The 21,255-nt window shown below is 32.6% G+C and overlaps 1 protein-coding gene across 1 annotated transcript in view; it reads right to left on the bottom strand.

Moving 5' to 3' along the window:
* Window positions 1–13,290, bottom strand: part of LOC107152686 (activating transcription factor 7 interacting protein) — an 86,465-nt gene extending 73,175 nt beyond the window's left edge. The window contains 1 exon segment of the mRNA XM_048787209.1: window positions 12,778–13,290. The gene's annotated coding sequence lies outside the window, so the exon portion shown is untranslated.
* Window positions 13,291–21,255: the final 7,965 nt, after the last annotated feature.

Here is a 21,255-nt window from a genome sequence, read left to right as displayed (position 1 = left end):
ACGCACGCGCGCACACACACACACACACACACACACCCCTAAACTTGTATAAAAGCATGTAGGTGGTATTTTAAAAGTCTGGAAGAAATGCCAAATTAATTAAATCAGCTTACTTGGGGAGAAACAAGAAAATATTAACTTGGATTTAACTTGGATCTGATACACTACTGAATTTTTTTTTTTAAGAGAGAAGAGAGAAGAGAGAGAGAGAGAGAGAATTTTTTAATATTTATTTTTTAGTTTTCGGTGGACACAACATCTTTATTTTATTTTTATGTGATGCGGAGGATCGAACCCAGCGACCCACGCATGCCAGGCGAGCACATTACCGCTTGAGCAACATCCCCAGCCCACTACTGAATCTTCATATGAAAATATATTTGTATAATTTGTATTCGAATGATTAAGCTCCTCCTATTTTTTCTCTTCCATGTTAGTACTAAGAAAGGGCAGCAGTGACATTTATGACTGTGGTTAGAAAGTGACAGAGACACTAAACCCCAGAGGAGATAAGGAAGTCATCTTTCAAAAGAAATTACAGAGCTGGGGGTATAACTCAATGATAGAATGTTTGCCTAGCATGCATAGGGCCCAAGATTCAATCCCTAGCACCTGCAAATTTTTTTTTTAAATAAACAAAAAGACAAACTATCCCATGTGGAGCAAGTAACACTTCCCCAACCTTTACAGTCACCTGAGTAATCAAGCATCTACCCAAAGTAAACAGGAACATCTTAAATACAGAGAGAGAATAAAAAATGTAAAGACCAGGAGCCAAACCTTACAAAACCAACAAACTAACAAAAATCTAGCTAATCAATAACAGAATCAACACAATAAACTTTAAAATAGTATATCAAAACATCCTCAGGGTATATAAGATGTTACTTAATTCATAAGAACAAGCAATAGGAAATCAATCTGAAACCTCAGAAATTCAAAATACAAGCTGCATGAACATAGCTGAAGTGACCTTGTTGATTAATACAAGATGATCAACTAGGAAAAGAAAAAGTAAAGAAAAACAATAAAGCTAAGATATACTGGGGGAAGTGCATTCAGAAGCAACAATTTTCAATGAAGATTTTTAAAAAACAAAAAGGTGGAAAGAAAGAAAATAAGAAAAAATTCATAGAGCTGAAGAAATGTACACATTTTTCAATAATTAAGGCCTACTAAATACCAAAAGACTAAATTAAAACAAGATAAAATTTTTAATATCTACACATTTGTGATAAGATTTCAGAAAACCAAGTGAGAAATATTAAAAATTTAGAGTAATAAAAAAAAATCACTGAACAAAGAAATAAAAATTAAACTGACATCAGACTTGTCATCATCAATACTAATATTGAAAGAAACAATACCCTCAAAGTTCAGGGTAAAAGTTATTTTCATCCTGGAATTCTTTACCGCCAGGCAAAGTATCAATCAGCAAAGAGACAGAAATAAAGATATTACTTCTAAGCAAGGAAATGAGAAAACAGCTGGGCCTGGTAGCACACACCTATAATCCCAGCAGCTCTGGATGCTGAGGCAGGAGGATCACAAGTTCAAAAGCCAGACTCTGTTACTTAGCAAGGCCCTAAGCAACTCACAGAGACCCTGTCTCAAAATAAAATATAAAAAGGACTAGAGATGTGGTTCAGTAGTTAATTGTCTCTGGTTCATTACAGGTACAAGACAGCAACGGATCCTTAAAAAAAGAAAAAACTCAGATGAGAAAATCAGCAGTGCTCAAAAAATGGGCAACTTGAAATAACTGAGGATTCATCACCTTAAAAATAAATATTCTGAACTAAAATCATAGATAATTACAACATGGGAGCTAGCAGATTTAGGGGTTGCAGAATATGGTAGAAATAAAAAAATCATGTCCTGTTGATAAAAGACATGTCACTAGAAATGTGTATTTTTGATGTACCTAAATAACAACATTTCAAATCATGTAAAGCAGAAACAGTTCTAAAAGTTCAGAAAGAAACTAATAAATCCACAAGCAGAGTTATACATACCTCTTTCTAAAATCTACAAATGAACAAAATAAAAGCAATAAGAATGCATTTCCTAATTAACATGTTAGAATACCCAATAAACCCAAATATAAACTTCTCACAAATACATCCAATAAATATCAATATTGATCCTGCATGTGGTAACAAGGAAATCTTAATAAATTCAAAGGCAAATAAAACAAATCACACAAGGCCATATTCTTTGGCTAAAATATAATAAAGTTAGATATACTAACAAGATGAGAGGGAAATTTTCTCCTTATAAATTAAAAAAAAAATAGAGGAAATCAGTGGAAAAATAAATCACTAGCAATATAACCTAAGAAACTCAACTAAAATGATATTCATATGAAGACTGACAGTCATATTTTCATATGCTAATTAAAAACCCGCCAACTCAAAACCACTAGTCAAGGCAGAAAGATATAATACCAAAGCAAGGATTTAAAATAAAAGCAAAATTATGATAGAAAAACTCAAAAAACTAGTCAGTAGCCAATGAAACCAATGCCAGTTCTTTGAAAAGACTACTATAAAGGGGTAAATATAGCAAAGAAGATCCAGAGAAAGCATAATGAACATAATAAACAATACTAGAAATCATGAAAGAAACCAGGAGTGGTGTTGCAAACCCATAATCCCAGTGTTGTGGAAGCTGAAGCAGGAGGACTGCAAGTTTGAGGCCAGGCTCAGCAACTTAAGAGACACTGTCTCAAAGAGAATTTTTTAAAAGAGACATAAAGACAGCTACTTGGCTTAAATATTCAAATATAAAAGACTAAGGAGTTTTTAACTTACTGTACAAAAAAATTCAACAGCACAAGTGGCTGCCAAAAATACTACTACAAAGTTAAAATTGCAGAATAGAAGTATACAGTCAAGGAGAAGGGGGAGGGGGACATTTTTTGAGTACTGTTTGGATCAGAGAGACTTTTAATAATTGAAAGTAAACAAGAGGATGATCATTCATCAAGAATGATCCTGAACAACATGTTTGAAGAACAGTTGGAATAAGAGAAGGATATTTAGCATAGAAAACACAAGGAAATTTTCATGATTTCAGAGGTAGACAGAGACAGAAAGCAGATGGGCATTGGGAGTGAAGGCAAAAAGCAACTTTGTCTCAAAAATGTTAATTTGTCAGATGTCCAAGAAAAAGAAGGAATTGCCTTTTGAATCAAAGATGCTTCCTTCATGTCATTAAAAATGCTAAAGCCAATAACTAGATAACTTACCTGTCAGAAATATTAAACAGTAGATTTCTGTGCAAAATGTAATTCTGGTTCATTTTACTTCAAAGATTTTGTGATTCTACATTGCTTGCTACATGAATTTAATTGCCTAAGAGGAACACAAGAAGTAAAAACTCATACTTTTATCCCCCAGATTTTGGATTGCTTACACTCAATTTTAATACTACCAAAAATTATAGCACTCTTATTCTCATGACTTTTATCTTTTCTTCCATGCTTCCTTTTAGGTTTGTCTATTCAGAATACTCCTAGAGCCTATTCCCCTTATTTTTCTTTGCTTATGAGCCCCTACTATAACAGCATTCAATAAATGCCTCTATTTTCATCTAACAATTCCCCTTTTCTATTTCTCTCTAAAAAAAAAGGCAGTCCATCTCAAACACCTTCCCAGAGCAACATTCTTCCAAATTATGGTTCTAGAGAAGTTTGAAAACATTTCCCAACTGTTTCAGATGTGCGATGTCCTCCACACCAAGAGAAGAATGACCTTCCCATCCAATCTAAACACAGTAATCAAAATGGGTATCTTTCTGTTATCATTTTGTCAATCATAATGAAATTGTTTATTAAGATGAAACACACACACCAAAAAACCCCATAAATTTCTATGTTTTTTTAAAACCTTTAATAGACTACATATTATTTTTTTTAACTCTAGGCAAAAATGTCAAAAGGCAACAGGTTCATGCCCCTGGAACATGTGACTTCTATCATAGCAGACCTCTAGATTTAAGTGCACTACCACACAGTAGTAAATGACCAGTTACCTTTCAGAAGCTAGAGAAATAAAGTCCCACCTAAAACTAACATTAATTTAAGATTGTAGAAAGAGCCTGTTGTTTAACTTCTAGAGAGGAGGCAAAGAGTAGACAGAACTGCTTAATATAATTCCTTTCTTCCACTTCTCTAAACTAACCTCATTTCCGCTTTCCACTTTATCCTTACGCCCATTCCCCCCAAATAATTATATCAGTAATATTTTATCTGTAGCCATACTAATGTTAACAGACATACATATTTACATTTCTTGATAAAAATATACCTTCATATCTTTATAGTAATGGCAACATAGTCTTTGTTTTATATAGTTAATTTAAAATAGGATTTCGTTTTTCTGTATACAATACTTAAGGCAAACCAAAAACAAAAACAAACACCTGTGTACTCTTTACCCAGCTTAAGAATAAAATATTTGATTCGATGGAATTTCTAATTAATACTATTATTTTAGTTTTAGATTCTTACATTCACTTTGTTAAAACTGTGATAAATTTAAATATATGGAAGTGGAATAAAGGTCAAACTGAAGAACTTGTTATATTTTTATAAATACATATTATCTAATGCATGTCAATGAGCCAAATGTGAAAGCATAAGCAGCCTTATTTGTAAGGGTAAATTCCAAGTGGTAAATTTACACTAAAACTCTAATTAAGTAATGTTACAAAATGTCATCTCTCTGCATGTGCCAGTTGGTGTCAGTGCAACTGAGAACATAGTAACAGACTATAATAAAAAGAGATCTAAAACTGATTTATATGTAATATGAACATACTGTATATAAGAGTAATGTTCATATGTGAAACCCACTGTTAGTTCATTTCAATTCAAATTGAAATGAGAAAATTTTGAAGAGGAAAATAACATTTTTTAAAGACCAAATCCAAATTTGACACTCAAAATTTCCTGAAATATTAACATTAAACAATCTACCAACCCTGTTACTACTAAAACTAAAAACAAACAAAATCCTTCCCAATGGTGAGAGAAAGATGCAAGCTTGGGGGAGGAAGATTAGGGGAATGTCACAGAAAAAGGACCTGAATCTCTTACCTGTGGGCAGCTTGATACTGGGAAAAGAACTTCCTCTTCTGTAAATCACTGCTACTTAGTTCATTTGTATTAATATTAAAATCTAATGCAGACTTCTAGGTCAGTCTTGTTGAGTCTAAATTTTCTTGTTTGATTCATATTCATGAAAAAACAGGAATACAGTAGGTTGGCTACATATTAAAATTCCTTTCAAATAGTGGTTCACATCTGTTATGTAGTTTGTGCAGCAAACATCCCATTAACCACAAAAGCCAAAAACGTCATTCAACATGTCAATGAAGCTCACAGAACAAACAAAGTATATCTTCAAAATGACTATTTCAAGTGAAAATGCCCAGAATCAGAATTCTTTGTACTGCTTTCTATGCTGTCAACTATTGGGTCTGCAGCAACTGTGTGCAGTTAAGTACCTCCCACATATTACCCAATAGTATCAATAGGCATAAACCTATAAAAGCAGAACTAAAAGCTTAAAAGGCTTATAGCTTCTCACTACTTCACATATTTACTGTCAATTGTGAAGGTCTCACTCTGTTATTCTAATGCATCAACTCTGTTCTTCCAGTGCAAAAGGCTAAATTCTTATACATTCCAAACAGAAAATCCATGACACATATTATTTGCTGCCCTAGCACAGCCAGACTGCAGTTACAGCTAGCTGGCGCCAGTAAGAACAATTTACATAAAGCAGTCCTCATTTTAAGCCCAAACTAAAGGAGAGTACTGCTGTGTAAACCCTCCCCATTTGTTCCCCAACAGGCCCTAACTGGTTCTAGAATATATCTGGCATCTATTTACTAATATAATTCAAATCCAGGTAATAAAAGAACACCAACTTACATTTCTTATATAACTGAAATTACATCCCCATCACATGAAAAATATTTTAACCCCCCCAGATATTAAAAAGCCTTAGCTTACCAAAGCTAAGTAACCAGACTACTAATTACTTAAAATTCAATGGTTGCTATTTTTAACAATCATTGAAAGTATAAGTTACAATTTACATTACCAAAAATGTATCCTTGTTCCACACTCCACAACCACTTTTCAAATCTCATTAATTTATCAATTAAATAGTAAATATCATTTAATAATTTGCTATAAGAACCATATTGTATAATGGTGCCCAAACACATCTTCAGGTACCACTGTTATGATGTTAAATAATCCAACACATTTGCCACTAATTAATATTATTAAAGCATGTGCTCAGTATAAAAACCCAGGCATGTCAAATACAAATATCCTCATAAGAACATATTTTGCAGGGCCACATTTTTTTGAAAAACTGTTATCACTGATGTACCATTTTTACTGCCCAGATTTAACCGGACAAGAGTTGAGTTATTACCTATGGAGATCCTTTGTTGAAAAAAAAAAAAAATGTATAGTTACTTTATGATTTACTATTATGTAATTTTATATCTCCACTTCTATTTTTCAACTTATTTTGTTAAGAGTATAGATACCTTAAAGTTTACTTTCAAATAACAATCCAGAAACTAGTTTAGTGGCACATCTGAAAGGATAATAAAATGAAAAATTACTTAAAATGCTACTTAGGGGTTATCCAAAATATTTTATTATTTTAATCTTATTTTTAGCTGTCTTAAAACACACTTAAGTTACCCATACTGCATAATAAACATAATGAGGTAAATTTCCTATAATAATCATATGACCTAGGTAATCTACAAATAAGAAATGATTTCCTAAAACAACTATATTCTCTTCTCAGAATCTGTACCCCACCAGCAGCAGATTTAGTGATGTAAACATACGATGATATAATTTCATATGGTATAAACCATACAATTAATACTTGGTGGGCAGTAAGGTAATATAACAAGAGCTAAGTACCATATATTGATCATAAAACCTCAGAGTTGGAAAAGATCTTAGAAATTATCTAGGTACTATATTCCTTCCTAGTTTTTGAAGTATTGTAGTATTGCTTCCTAGTTTTAATTTTTTAGATGCTTCCTCTTTTTTTCTACTTGTATATGCATCCAACTTTTGAGCAGAAGTACTTAAAATTCAAAAGTCCTGAAATCATTTTTTCAGAATAAAATACAATAAATAACAAGCATTTAAACATTATTTTTAAAGTCAAATACACTAATTACCTGACGTGAATTAATTAATCAAAAGAAGCAAAATCTCTAAAAACTGCTTATAAAAGTATCAAAAATAGAAGTTGTTGATCTAGCTCACAGCTTCTCAAATTAATAACTGCAAAGGACTGGTATCTTCCAATTCATAACAGACCAATGTTTTATAAAATAAAATCAAAATGAGTTATTTGAAAAATAAAATTAAAAAGGCAAAAATATGAGCCTATATTTTATTATTGTTTGACCCAACTGACATAAAATTAGTTATCATATTTGATATTAAAATTCAATTTCCACTCATATGTCATGGAAGCCCAGAAACAAACAATTCTTGAACTAAGTACAGACCACATTCACAATCCCTGAGTATTTCTCACCTTGTCCAGTATTTTCTGTGTCTTCCCCACTCCTCCCCAAAAATGTTTTGGATATAACGGCAGGAATCTTGTATACCAAGCATCAAGACAATTTGTTGAGTCACTTGATCACAATTCACTTTGTTTTTATAAAACTCTACCATGATGCCTTATCCCAAATAAGAATTCTTGTTTTGTCCCATTTAGGCTCTTTAAAAGTCTACACTGTGAGATTTTAAACACCTTGATCTCTAGCATTTTTACTATAAATCAGCCACACTCTTAACAAAGTCCTCACCTCTAAAGATCTTTTTCTAAAGTACCTAGTAACTCAGACTTCACCCTAAATCCATTCTTCCTAAAATAATGATTGGGAAAATAAAATTCTGTGCTAAAGGTAACCCTGTGAAACAAAAACAACCAATATTTAACTCACGCTTATTTTGTGTCAGACTCTGCACCAGGTGCTTTACATTTGTTATCCTCATTTAAATCCCAATATAAACTCTGTATGATAAAATTATTCCCATTTTAAAAATAAGAAAAACCGAGATTCTGAAAATAAGAAACTTGCCTCATCCCATAAAAATACCAGACATATGGAACACATACCTACAAATAGGTATGGAATCTAAGCAGTATGTACACATTTTTCATTTAATCTTTAACTATCCAATGGAAGCACATGGATTCACTCTGAATCTAACTGTTGAGTTGGTGTAGAAAGAGGTTAAGTAATCTATCCCAAACTATACAATTAATAGCAGCACCAGACCAGGAATAATCTTTCTAGACTTCTATATTAATGCTATCCACCACACATGCCTCAGTTCCTTCTATATCCAGCAAAGGAAAGCACCAGTCAGATATAAGATTTCTACTGGCAGCTGAATCCAGCTTATTTCAGAAAGGAAAAACAGACACCCTCAGACAAATGCAGAAGTAACTCCTCAGACATCTTGGTGGTGTTAAACTCCCTCTTTCATTGCCTAGATTCACCAGGCAATACTGTTTGCACCATTTCCATATGCATATGTTCATGACTAATAACAGACTGCCACAAATCACCATCAGAGGATACTTGGTGAAAGTTCTAAAATGAACGTTTAAAAAAAAAAAACTCTTATTTGAATATATGTTAGTGTCTTTCTTCCCAAATCACTCTATTTTGGGAGTGTGAGTAGTAGCAAAGCAGGGATTCCACATTTCCTATGCAGTTAACCATATTTTCAATTTTTATGAAAGTTTTACCTTTAAATGCAAAGCTATTTTTCAAAAAGGAATAATGTTTTGTTTTGTTTTGTTTTTAGCACTTGCTTAGCATTACCAACATCCTGGTATTTTACGAATGTTAAAAAGTTGGCTTTCACTCTGGAAAAGACAGAATTCAAATTTAAGACCAAGATTATAAACTATCATCTTTTGTGCAACAAAGATAATCTTCACAGTGTTGACGTGGTTTATCACGTGGTTTATCTAGTTAAGAAACATCCTACTAGGAAACATTTGCAATTAAGAAAATTTTCTTAACCCTTACTCATTATTTTGTCTAAATTTCTTAGCTCAATCAGTTGGGGAGGAGGCACAAAAAAACACCTTTTATAAAATGTTATTTTATTGACCTAATTCAAAAAACTGCATATCTAAAAGACAGTTTAACTTTTTCTTATTTGGTATCATTATTAAGAACACCAAGTTGATAGACAGTGATGTCTCTAATACAGTGATAATCCACACACATTAAGACCTCAGACAATCTGTTTCTAATGAGCATTCTTTAATCCCTTCATTTTCAACTGATTGTCACTTTTTGTGGATATTCTTCATCTGGTCCCATTGTACTCAATATAAAAATTATAACAAAGTGAAAAGTTAACAAATGTGCCCTATCTTCTAGAGAATGAACTAATTTTTACTTGTGCTAGAACTCTCCTACAAGTTTACTTTGTTCCACATTAGATATATTTTAGAAAGTTAAGGCTGCCAATACTTACTTCATTAAATAAACAGTATGGGGATTTAAGATAACCAACCTACAGAGACCTGGTAAGTAATGTGAATCAGCTAAAAAGGACTATATGTGAGCAAGAATATGAAGGAGACAGTATCTACTCAAGTTAGATTACTGTTCTTAAACAGAAATGCATGCCTAACATTGACCTATCTTTTCAAAAAGTGAGACATCTTGATTTTCTTCTGAAATCTAACTTTAAATGTCAACAACTGGAAAAACACAGGAATGGCTAAAAGACAAAAAATAAATAAATAAATAAGTCTGGTGGCTGCCAGTTTGTGTTCACTGAAAGAGAATGTTATTGTTCTTAAAAGGACTCTTATTTATACTGAAACAGGAAAAACTAGGCCCTGAGTTCAAGTCATCTTTTCAGAGAATTCATTTTCTTACACTATGTTTGGAGGATTCACCCAGACCAGAACTGACACATTGCTCCTACTACTCTTAATTCTATAATGCCAACTTTTAATATTGGTTTTACTTAATAAATATATGTCATTACCCACGCACAGCAAAAGATGGCTGGCTAATTTATTTAACAGAGTAGTACAAACATAAATATATAACACTACAAAGTGGACATACTGAATGTTAGCTAGCAACTTCTCACTTCTGAGCATGAGTTATATGAAAATTTTCCACACTTTTTCAAAATACTTCGATCTAGTGACGCTTGATAAAGTAAAGGACATCTGAGCAACAAACTGAAAGCATGCAAAACTTACTGGCAAAATGAGAATGTCTGATATACATAGATTATTTCATGGTACTATTTAGAAATATGCAAACTGATTCTCAGCATATGGTTGCCAAACAGGAATCTTTACCCATTTTGTAGATGAGGAAACAAGAATCAGAAAATGGAATGAGCTGGTCAATATCAGAAACCAGTAGTCAAAACGTGATTCAAATTCAGATTTGAACTCTTGGTTAATGTGCTTTCCAACACTCCCACATTTCCCTTAAAAAATTATGTTAATGAAATGGCTTATAAAAAGAAGATAAACAAACGGGACAAAAAAAAAGGTGACAATAAACAATCCCAATTATCCAGCTCTCAGATATGTTATGCCCTCAATTGTCCAACATAATAACTAACCTGTAATTAAGCATAGAAAATTTGAAAACTGCCCCCAACCCCAAAGTAATCACAGTGAAATATAGTTTATATTTATAGTTGCAAAAATACAACACAGCAGTGAAAGCATTAGCAATAATACCCTATGTAACCACAGAGTGCTAGTGTTTCCCCAAGTACAAGTAATAATCTTATGAAAGGTGGGAGCAAATTTTATAGTCAGCAATAGAAGGCAAAAGAAGTGGATCACTAAAATTTCCCTATGTCCCACTCTGAAAACCAACATAAATTGCTCCGTAATTTTAGCCTAGTCAGGGTTTCTCCAGCATTAGAGAATACCAAACCAAGAAGGTCACTTGCATTATGTAATTTTTAAAATATACATATTTTAAATACTAAAATGTATATTTCCTTCCCTCCACCTCTGCAACTAAGACAGTAAGCTATTCATACTATAAGCATGAAAATGAAAGTGATTAAGGTCACAGAATATTTATGTTTCAAACACACCACAGGGCATGACTTTACTGAAAGAATGAACAGGCTACCTTACATATATTGAATTTTTTATTCTTATTTTTCTCTAACTAACAATTAAAAAAACTAACAAGTAACAATAAAAAAAAAAAAGTTTGTGATAAGGCAGCAACCTTAACCTATTAAGTATTATAAATATAGTCTTATAGTCTACCTTCATGAAAATCAAAACAGAACATAGATACAGTCTGATTTTCAAACTGAATTTCCACAGTGAATTACTAATAAATGAGTTAAATGGAACTATCAATGTTATAATTATCATATATGATCTAATTTGAAGCATTTTCATAAACTGTGTAACTATCTTCATTTTATTAAATATACGTATGATGTTATAAATTTATTCAATAAAAGAAAAGTACAACAAGAAAATATCACATTAACCCTTTTTTATTTATTGGGGTCCTCTGTAAGAACTTAATTTGCAAAATGTTGTTTTTAGAAAGTTGCTCTATCTTGAAAGTTCAGACTTACTGTTCTATGTCATATTAGTCAGGGATATATTCATAATAATCCACTGACAATGTCACAGGAGAATACTATACTATTTGAATTAACAGAAAAAATCTAGTAAATACTGTGATTTAAGCACTGCTTAAAGTATAAATGTTCTGCTATATGAAATATTACATGAATAAGAATTTCGTTCTCCCACCTTTTTGGGTAACCACAGAGCCTTGGAGTAAGTATCTCAATAAACGGTTCTACTTCAGAACAATACTGAGAATGCTTTCTGAAACTTCTGAAACCACATTTACAAAATTACTGAATTAGAGTACTTTTAAATAGGCATAATATCATCAGTTAATTAAAACAATTATTTACTCCAGCTATAATGGCATTAAAATCCATTATAGCTGGAGTAAATACTACACATAAAGTAAAAAGGTATCCAGGCTTAGATGTAACCTTATTCCTAAATTCTAAATCTGAATCTAAATGTCAATTAAATTAAAAAGTACTATGAAGAAAAAAGTGAAGCACTATTAAGAATGTGAAGAGAGTTGGATCTCAGAGGAGACAGTATGATAAGAAAGATTTGGGACCCATAATGAAGTTTTTTCAAAAAGATTTAAGAGTATTAAAATATTTTTCTAAGATTTATATAGAGAATAACCATTCTTCCTGAAAGCTTCCAAGCAATAACCCCCACATACACAGGGAAAAAAAAAAAAAAAAGAGCAGAAAAGTTACACCCTTTGCATGGTTTATTTAGACTTCTGTTTTTTAAAAACCTGTTCAGATAATATATTGTTTCAATTTCTACAAATAAATATCAAACTAACCAAAATATCCAATATAGGAGAATTAAGTTAATCAGGCCAAAAAAGCACTACTATGGTAATTAAATGTTCTGACAATGACAGAATATAAAAATTGTAGGAAATTACAGGAATTTAACCTTTGACCTCACCATCCTATGTAATGTTTCCATAATATAGGCTTATAGTTCTAGTAAACATTTCAACTTTTTAGCAAGCAAGCTATAAGTTTGCCTTCCTATATAAATTCATTTAAATTCAAATGATTTTTAATTAGATTGTTTAAAGAAAAGAGTAATTGGTTCTTACCTCTGGTCCTGATGTATGTGACAAGTCTCCTCACTAACATACTTGCTGCCTAAGCAGCTACAAAGACTAGGTTAGCAGCCATTTTGAGACAGCTGCACAGTCTCAGTTGCACAAAAGTGTAATTAAGATGGCTGCAATGTGCACTCAAGAACTCACAGTGAAAACCCAGCTATGTATCAAACAAAGCCCCTCCCACTTTGTCAGTCTGCAGGAAACTGAACACACACAACAGGCAATGCATATACTGCAACAAACAATGCAGCTACTCAGGACACAGAAAAAGAAAACAGAGGCAGCAAGCCAGGTTTGTAACATACTGTCTGTGAATCCGGGCTTGCAACACAGACTTTGTGCACATCCAGATCCCAAACAACCTGAAGTCCATGCCACATATTAGCAGTTACAGAGATAGAGCCAAATCACACAGAGCAAACATCAGGGAATTCGCCTGAAAGAAAGCCTCCATTTCAGTCCAGAAAGAAAAAAAAAAAGTCAAACCCTGCTCAAGGCCCCCCACCTTTAAAAAAAAAAAAAATCTTTTATGTTCTTTAATCATAAAGAGTTTCAATTTTATAATTTCTGAAAAATCAAGTTCTTTAAACCCTAATAATCATTTGATCAAGTTAATTTCAATTTATAGAAAGCAAATTAAAAAGATTTCTCCCCAGAATCTAAAGCCTCAAGTGCTCAAATCCAGCAGAATGGCTAGATCTTACGATCAAATTTTTGAAATCTTGTCAATAGAGTCTTTAGAACTAAGATGGAAACAAAAGTTTACTTTGAATAATGTACCATAAGAATAAAAATGTCTTCTCTTTGGTAGTCTAGATGATCATAAATACATCCCCAGGTTAAGTGTTTGGTCCCAAGGCAAATTATATTTCATGCCCTGCCACAGACCTCCCAACATTTTAATGCTAGGGAAAAACAAACAGAACATAGACACTAAGAAGAAAAAACAGGGGGCACAAAAGGGTAAAAGCCAGTCTCAATGTGAGAACATTAACAGGCAAATTTGAAAGCGACCTCAAAATTGTGACTTGGCAGTAACATAGCCATCAAGAAAAGGCCAAATTCACTGAAAAGAACCTGTTTGTTTGACAGTTCCCATTAGCTATGGAATCCACATTTTCCTTCCTTCTTCCTTGGTCTATCTTCCTGAAATTTAGCCATCCTGTGTTATTTTATACATCATTAAATGCATACATCACTAAAACTTTCTAAGAATATAGTAAGAGTGGTAGGAATATAGTAAAAAGGAGACTGGCCCCATGAAATGATAAATCATTCAAACTCAGTGACAGGCACATTATTCCACTCTATTTCTGTATTTGGAAGCTTCCATAATAAAAGGGTTTTTTGTTGTTGTTATTTTGTTTTTAAAAATAACTCAGTTTTAGGGCTGGGGATATAGCACTGTCCTAGCATGCATAAGGCCTTGGGTTTGAAGGATCCCCAATATCTTTCCCCCCACAAAAAAAAAAAGAAAAAGAAAGAAACCAAATAAATCACTAAGCTTTAAAAAGTCTTTATTCATTTTCCATGAGGCAAACTGGATAATAAATGTAAGAACTATTTTAAGGACCATATCGGGGAAAAAAGTTATACTTGATATAAGCCAAATTAATTCTTCAAAAATATGACTGATTCTCTGAGGATAGCTTAAGCAAAATCTATTCACTAAAAGTAAATGTTGATAAAAGGGGAAAGATTTGAACAGATAAATATTACTGTAGCACTGGAATATAAATTTAATTGAGGGGCAGGACTGTTATAAACTCCCAAAATATTTAGAGATATATGATGAACACATTTTATAAACACTATGTCAATTCTCATACCAATCCTAACAGGTTTAATCACCGATTAGTGGTAGCAGAAACATGCTATGAGACTAGCTTCAAAAAACAACTAAAAGCTGAAATATAATACAGACTACACTCAGACCCAACCCAGAGTTATCTACCTGGTCATATGTTGGTTCTGTTTCTGTCTTATGGTAACAAGAAGAGAAAATGGTAGGCTGCTATTCAGGTGACTGGTGCCAGTGCCAACACTTTTCACACTCTGTTCCAAAGAAAACTATCCTAGTTCACCTAGTAAATCCTATTAATGATTCAACCTAAATTATCACTAACATTCCTCTTCTTATTCCTTACTATGCCCACTCCACAAACCAGGTTCTCTCACACTTACCACATTAAAATTACTTACATCTTTCTTTAAGAACAGAAATCATATCTTTATCCAATCTCTGGTCACAGTGTGAACGAGTATTTGCTCAATAGGTGGAAAATTGAAATTAATTCACAGTGCTTTTGTTTCTACCACAAAAATCTCAGAAATTTCTACATTTTAAAAAAATTTTTGTTGTTGTTGTAAATGGATACAACACCTTTATTTTACTTATTTTTTAGTGGTGCTAAGGATCGAACTCAGTGCCTCACATGTGCTAGGCAAGCACTATACCGCTGAGCTATAAACCCAGTCCTACATTTTTAAGAATCTTCATTTTTAGAGTCTGTGTTCTTATATTTATATAGTAGTCAAATAAGTTTTTAGTCATGATATAAAAGCCTCCATACTACAGAATCCAAAATACCTTTTGTAGAGCACTTTTCAGTTTTTAGTGTTTTTATAGGCACTACACTGGAGCACCTATGTGCATAAAATAGTTAATCTCTGAAGAGTCTATGGAATACTATAAAAATACAATTACCTACTTTTAAACTTTACTATTTATAAACAGCACACACCTTGATCATATAATACCACAAATAATCTTTATCAGAAATTTTAGATTAGGACTATTGTTATAAGCCCAATCATTTCATTTGTAAAAACATACATATTTGGAAAAAAATTCTCATGTTAGGTAAACATTTCCAAGATTATCCAATGTTTTATCTCTTCCTAATTAAAAACTAGCATGTTTCACATTTCTTTTCCAAAAACCATGTTAAAGATTGAGTGCTACAATCTCTAATTTCTATATCCAAAGAATACTCATTTGCCAAGAGTACACATGTAGTAATGAGGAAAAAAGAAAACCACAAGAAGGGAATTAATTCTAGTCAAGTACTACATTTTTTATATACCACACTAGAAAACTATACATATGCAAATTACTGAAAATTCCATAGAACCTAAAGAAAATTTCACTACATTTGATAGACATGCATTTGGTAAATACAAGTTTCATTTGTTTAGTTAGGACATCTACATGGATCATCTCATAGAAAATTTCAAAACTGCTGAACTTAGATATTTCACTCAACTTTTTAGTCTTCCACATTACATTATGCAATCAGCAAAGGAAGAAAGCCACTGAGAAAAGTGTGTAACATGGAGGGCAGACAAAAAAAAATTTTAAATAAAATACACGAGAGGAAAAAAAAAACTTCAATAAACATTAATAGATAGAAAAAAAGTGTTGTACTCCAGTTAAGAACAGAGTACTATAGACAAGAAATAAAAAATAGAAATTGATAGAGAAACATGATAACAGAAATGAAAAACTCATCAGAACAACTACATCATAAAGTTGAAATGTGCCAGAACAAAAAGAGAAAAATAGGAGGAAAAAATAGAGTTGGAGGGTCCAAATCATCAAATTGGAATGACAGAATGGCAGAAGAAAAAACATTACCAATGAAATCACAAGAAAACATTTCAGGACCTGTGAAGTAGCTAAGAAAACATTTCAGGACCGATGAAGTAGCTCAGCAGAGCACTTGCTTACTGCAGGTGAGGCCCCCAGCAAACAAAAAAAGAAAGAAGGACACAAGGAAGGGAGAGACCAGTAAAGTCCAATAAATATCAGGAAATGGCAATAAATCCAAACTAGGGCATGCTACAATGAAATTTCAGAACACAAGAGGTAATTAATAAATTCTCAAGCTTCCACTAAAGGAGAGAAATCAGAAATAGTAGTAGATTGCAATTTCTTGATAGTGATAACAGACGCAAGAAAATGATGTAGCAGTGCCTTTAAAATTCTGAAGGAAATTTATTTCAACCTAATGTTCTATACCCAGCCAAACTATCAGTCAAGTATAACACATACAATGACATTTTTCAGACACACATGTCTTAAAAACATACTTCCCATGTACCTTTCTCCAAATGCTATTAAAGAATATGAACCTTTTTCCCCCAAGAGGCAGAAAAAGTCAATAAAGACACATGGGTATGGAAAGCAACTGTCCTGCGAAAGCAGTAAAGGACATCCCAATTAAGGGTGAATAAAATTCTAAGATAATAGTTGTACACAAGACACAGAGAACAAAGAAGCTACACTGGAGCAATGAGAACAAATAAACACAATATTCTTGATGTTACTGTACCTGAAGGAAAAAATGTGTCTTCTAAGTAAACACTGAAAATTCTCAGTAAAGAACTATACTAAAAAGGTCTGGGAGTGTAGCTCAGTGGTAGAGTGCTTGTTTAGCATGAATTAAGTCCTGGGCTTGACCTCAAAGTACATCGAAAAGAAAAAAAGAACTACATCAAACCATCATAACTAATTCATGATGCCAGCAGGCATTTTGGTATAAAGCTGGAGTTACCTTCATGAATAAATATCTGTAATAATTGCATCAAGGGAATAGGTCAGAATTTTCATGATTCTATTACACAGAGCAGAAAACTTTGTGTAAGCAGTTATTTAACCCAAGATCAACAAAACAAGAATTATCAAGTGCTAACTGAACTGATTTAACTGTAGTTAATAATTTTAATGGTCTTAAGAGAAAAATATATTCTTCTTAATCTAACCCACAATTTAAAATATACATTGTATAAATAGTAATTTAAGTTATATCTTAATCCATCACCCTCAGAATTCAAGGGGAAAAATATCCTGTGAAAGTTCCTAATATAGGTATTAAGTTAACCAGAAACATTTTAGAATGATTCTATAGAAAAATACTGAATATACTGATTAGCATTGTCTAGCAACTGCTTATAGCGATGATTAAATACTGATAAAGTATTTTTTTTTTACTTTTTATGAATCAGTTTATAAAGTTTTAATGTTTTCCTCCCTACCAATATAAAATTCGGATAAATTAAATCTGTAACATGGCCACACTACAAACATTTAAAAACAAATCTCTTAAATTAGGTATAACAGAAACAAGAACTCCACCTCAAATGTAGAAATGATGCTTACTAAATCTTCACAGAAAATCAATTTAGTATTTCTTCTAGAATCTAAGCTTTAAAGGGAATAAACAATATCAGTTCCTTTCAAGACAGGAACATGTTAATACAAGAATATGTAAATACAAGAATCTTGGAGAACCATGATACCAGACTATCATAGTTACAGCAGATTAAAACTGAGATAAATTAGAAAACTCTTGGATCCTGATCAAGTGAAACAAGCTGATATATAATACTTTACAAAACCAGACAGAAGTTTACTCTGAAGTTATCACTGCATTTAGACCTATGTATATAATTAAATGATCAATAAAATACCAAAATAAAATTAGAAACCAACTAAGAAATTTATATGGCCAAATCTGTGCATTAAGGGCAGAAGCCTGATCCCAAGGGTGGCTATGGGAAAAATAATAATTTTGTTTGACTTCAATTTTATCTATCTATCTATCTATCTATCTATCTATCTATCTATCTTATCTATCTTTGAGTAAGGGTTTACTAGGAATTGAACCCAGGAGCACTTATCCACTAAGCCACATCTCCAACCCTTTTTATTTTTTATTTTAAGTCAGGGTCTCACTACATTGCTTAGGGACTTACTGAGTTGCTGAGGCATCCTAAGCCACTGAGATCACAAGTGTGCACCACTGCACCCGGCTCATTTTTAAGAGATGGAGGCTAGAGATGTAGCTCAGTGGTATACTTGCCTAACATGTTTGAGGTCCCAAGCTCAAGCCCCTGCACTGAAAAAGCTTTTAATTAAAATAAGTGAGAAAGAGAGATAAGGTCTTACTATGTTGCACAGCTTGGTCCCCAATTCCTGGCTCAAGCAATCCTCCTGCCTCAGACGCCTAAGTAGTTGGGACTATGGGTGCTTGAGCTCTCTCCTCCAATTTGCCTCAGTTTTTTTTTTTTTTTTCTCCTTTTGGTACCAGGGACTGAACCCAGAGGTACTTAGCCACATTCCCAGTCCTTTTTTATGTTTTCTTAGAGACAGGGTCTCATTGAGCTGCTTAGAGCCTCACTAAATTGCTGAGGCTGGCTTTGAACTATGATTCTCCTGCCTCAGCCTCCAGAGTCACCGGGATTACAGGCTTACGCCACAGCACCGGGCTCAATTTGCCTCAATTTTGATTGAACATGTCCAGCAAGTTCTATAACTGAAGTTGAAGAAAGGGAAGTATTCTGCACGCTGAGATTTTGGGACAGGGGCATATAGTTGTGTGGATCTAGTCCTCAAAATTAATGACTTCATCCCTAATTTTAGCAATGACAACCATCTGAAGAAATGTGACTAATCTTGCAGATCTAATTAATGTGAGAAAAAAAAAAAGGATGTTTTTTCACCATGAAGAGATTTGCTATAAATTTAGTGACCTTAGTAATCTTTGGGTTTTTTTTCTTTAAATTCTTGTTTCTTTTTTTATTTAATAAGTCAGTCCTAAAACAGGACTCCTTCACAAAACTGCCTAAATACTTATACTCCTTACTAGAGGATGGTATTATCAAATCTGTTTTTCTAAAGTAATTGTAAAAAATATTTAAAGCTTAGCTCTAAAAATTTTCTGTAAATCAGCCTGTACAGCAGGTCTCCCTGAACACAGCTGCCTCTTAAGAAATACTCATGAATGACTAATTGATCCAAAAAGAAACAAAGCAAGAAAAAAGGAATGTGTCAAGTACAAACGCTAAGCATTCTATACATGAAAGCTCATTTAATCCTCACAACATTACAAAGTAGACTTAAACCCATTTTGATAAAGATTACTACGGGGAGATATTTATTCTTTCTACTTCACTATATTACTAACTTGCTTTAAGAAAACTCTTCGCCTTTTCTTTTTTTTTTTTCTTCCTTTCTTTGTTCATTTATTTTCCAATTTTAAATCACTTAAATCTGGTAGGGGAAGGAAAGAATCATAGAAATTTAAAATAAAATATATTTTTCCATCTTTTCTGCAAATTCAGATTAATTTGAATCAATGATTTTCAGAGTCATATTTTAGGAACCTAATAAAGAAAAAGGGTTTTTCTTTATTCTTGTTTTCTTCTATTTCTGAAGTTACTGAAGGTTTTTCCCCCAAAAGTGGATTTACATTTAAATTTATAAACTTATTATTTATAATTTTTACATATAAACTGCCTGTCAAATCTTTTGGTAATTCATCATTTGAACAATACCACTCAAGTAAATTACTTGTTTGACTACTTTTTAAAAGTTCTGACTTCTGTGGATAATGAGTTAAATGTAAAAAAAAGAATCAGAACATCCTACTTCCTGTTTTTGCACCTCCACCTAAAACTAAGAAATTCTATTTCAATGAGCAACATTTATTGACTATTAAGGTAGGCACAGTAAAAAGCAATTTTAACTTTTAATAGAGATCTTATTATAATGAATTAGAATCTGCCTTTGAAATATGGCAATTGTCAGGTAAATCAATAAAATATTATTCCTAATCTCAAAAAACTGACAAAGTACACAGACAGACATAAAAGTGGAAATTAAAAAATGTCTTTAAAAGAGATATAAAGTAAAGCAAAGAAAGTTATAAAACTGAACTGAGAAAAACAACATCCTTTGTTAGGCATATTATAAAGGTACAATGATTCTTATTAAAAAATCAAGGATTTATATTAGAGAGAGCTGTTTAGTGTTATTTTGGGTTTTAAATTTGTACAGTTCTATTCTCCCTCGAGATTCAAACTATGTAGACTTCTCCTACCCTTTCTCACCTCTGAAAATCATGTGCAATTTCCATCCTTTACTAGTAATATTATTCTAATTCATTCCTTAAAATAAAATTCCTCTAAGATTTCCTTGATTCCCTCCTACAGAATTCCACTTTCTCTGCCCTATACAAATTACTATCGTTCACTTACATTCCACAGAAAGCTTCCGTGTTTTTGTTTGTTTCTTGGTTGGTTGGTTGATTTTTCCTCGCCCCCAGACCTGGGGATTGAGAGCCCACAGACGTGCTACCACTGACCCCTTTTTATTTTTTATTTTAAGACAAGGTCTTGCTAAATTGCCCAGACCATCCCTGAACTTGTGATCCTCCAGTCCTGCCTCCACTTCTGGAGGAGCTGGGATTACAGGCACCTGGTCAATCCTTCCTTTTAAATTAAGCAAGTACAAGGTTCATAAATACTAAACTGAATTTTTAAAATTAAACATTTCAATTCTCAGGCTGGAGGTGCAACTCAGTGATATGTGCTTAGTATACACACAGGCCCTAGGTTCAATTCTTAGCTCCAAATAAATAAATCCCAGTTCTTGGAAAACTAACTGATCATTATTTAATGTTT

Source organism: Marmota marmota, unplaced genomic scaffold (assembly GCF_001458135.2).
Source record: "Marmota marmota marmota unplaced genomic scaffold, marMar, whole genome shotgun sequence".
NCBI classification, from domain to species: domain Eukaryota; kingdom Metazoa; phylum Chordata; class Mammalia; order Rodentia; family Sciuridae; genus Marmota; species Marmota marmota.
This window is presented reverse-complemented; position numbering and strand designations above follow the sequence as displayed.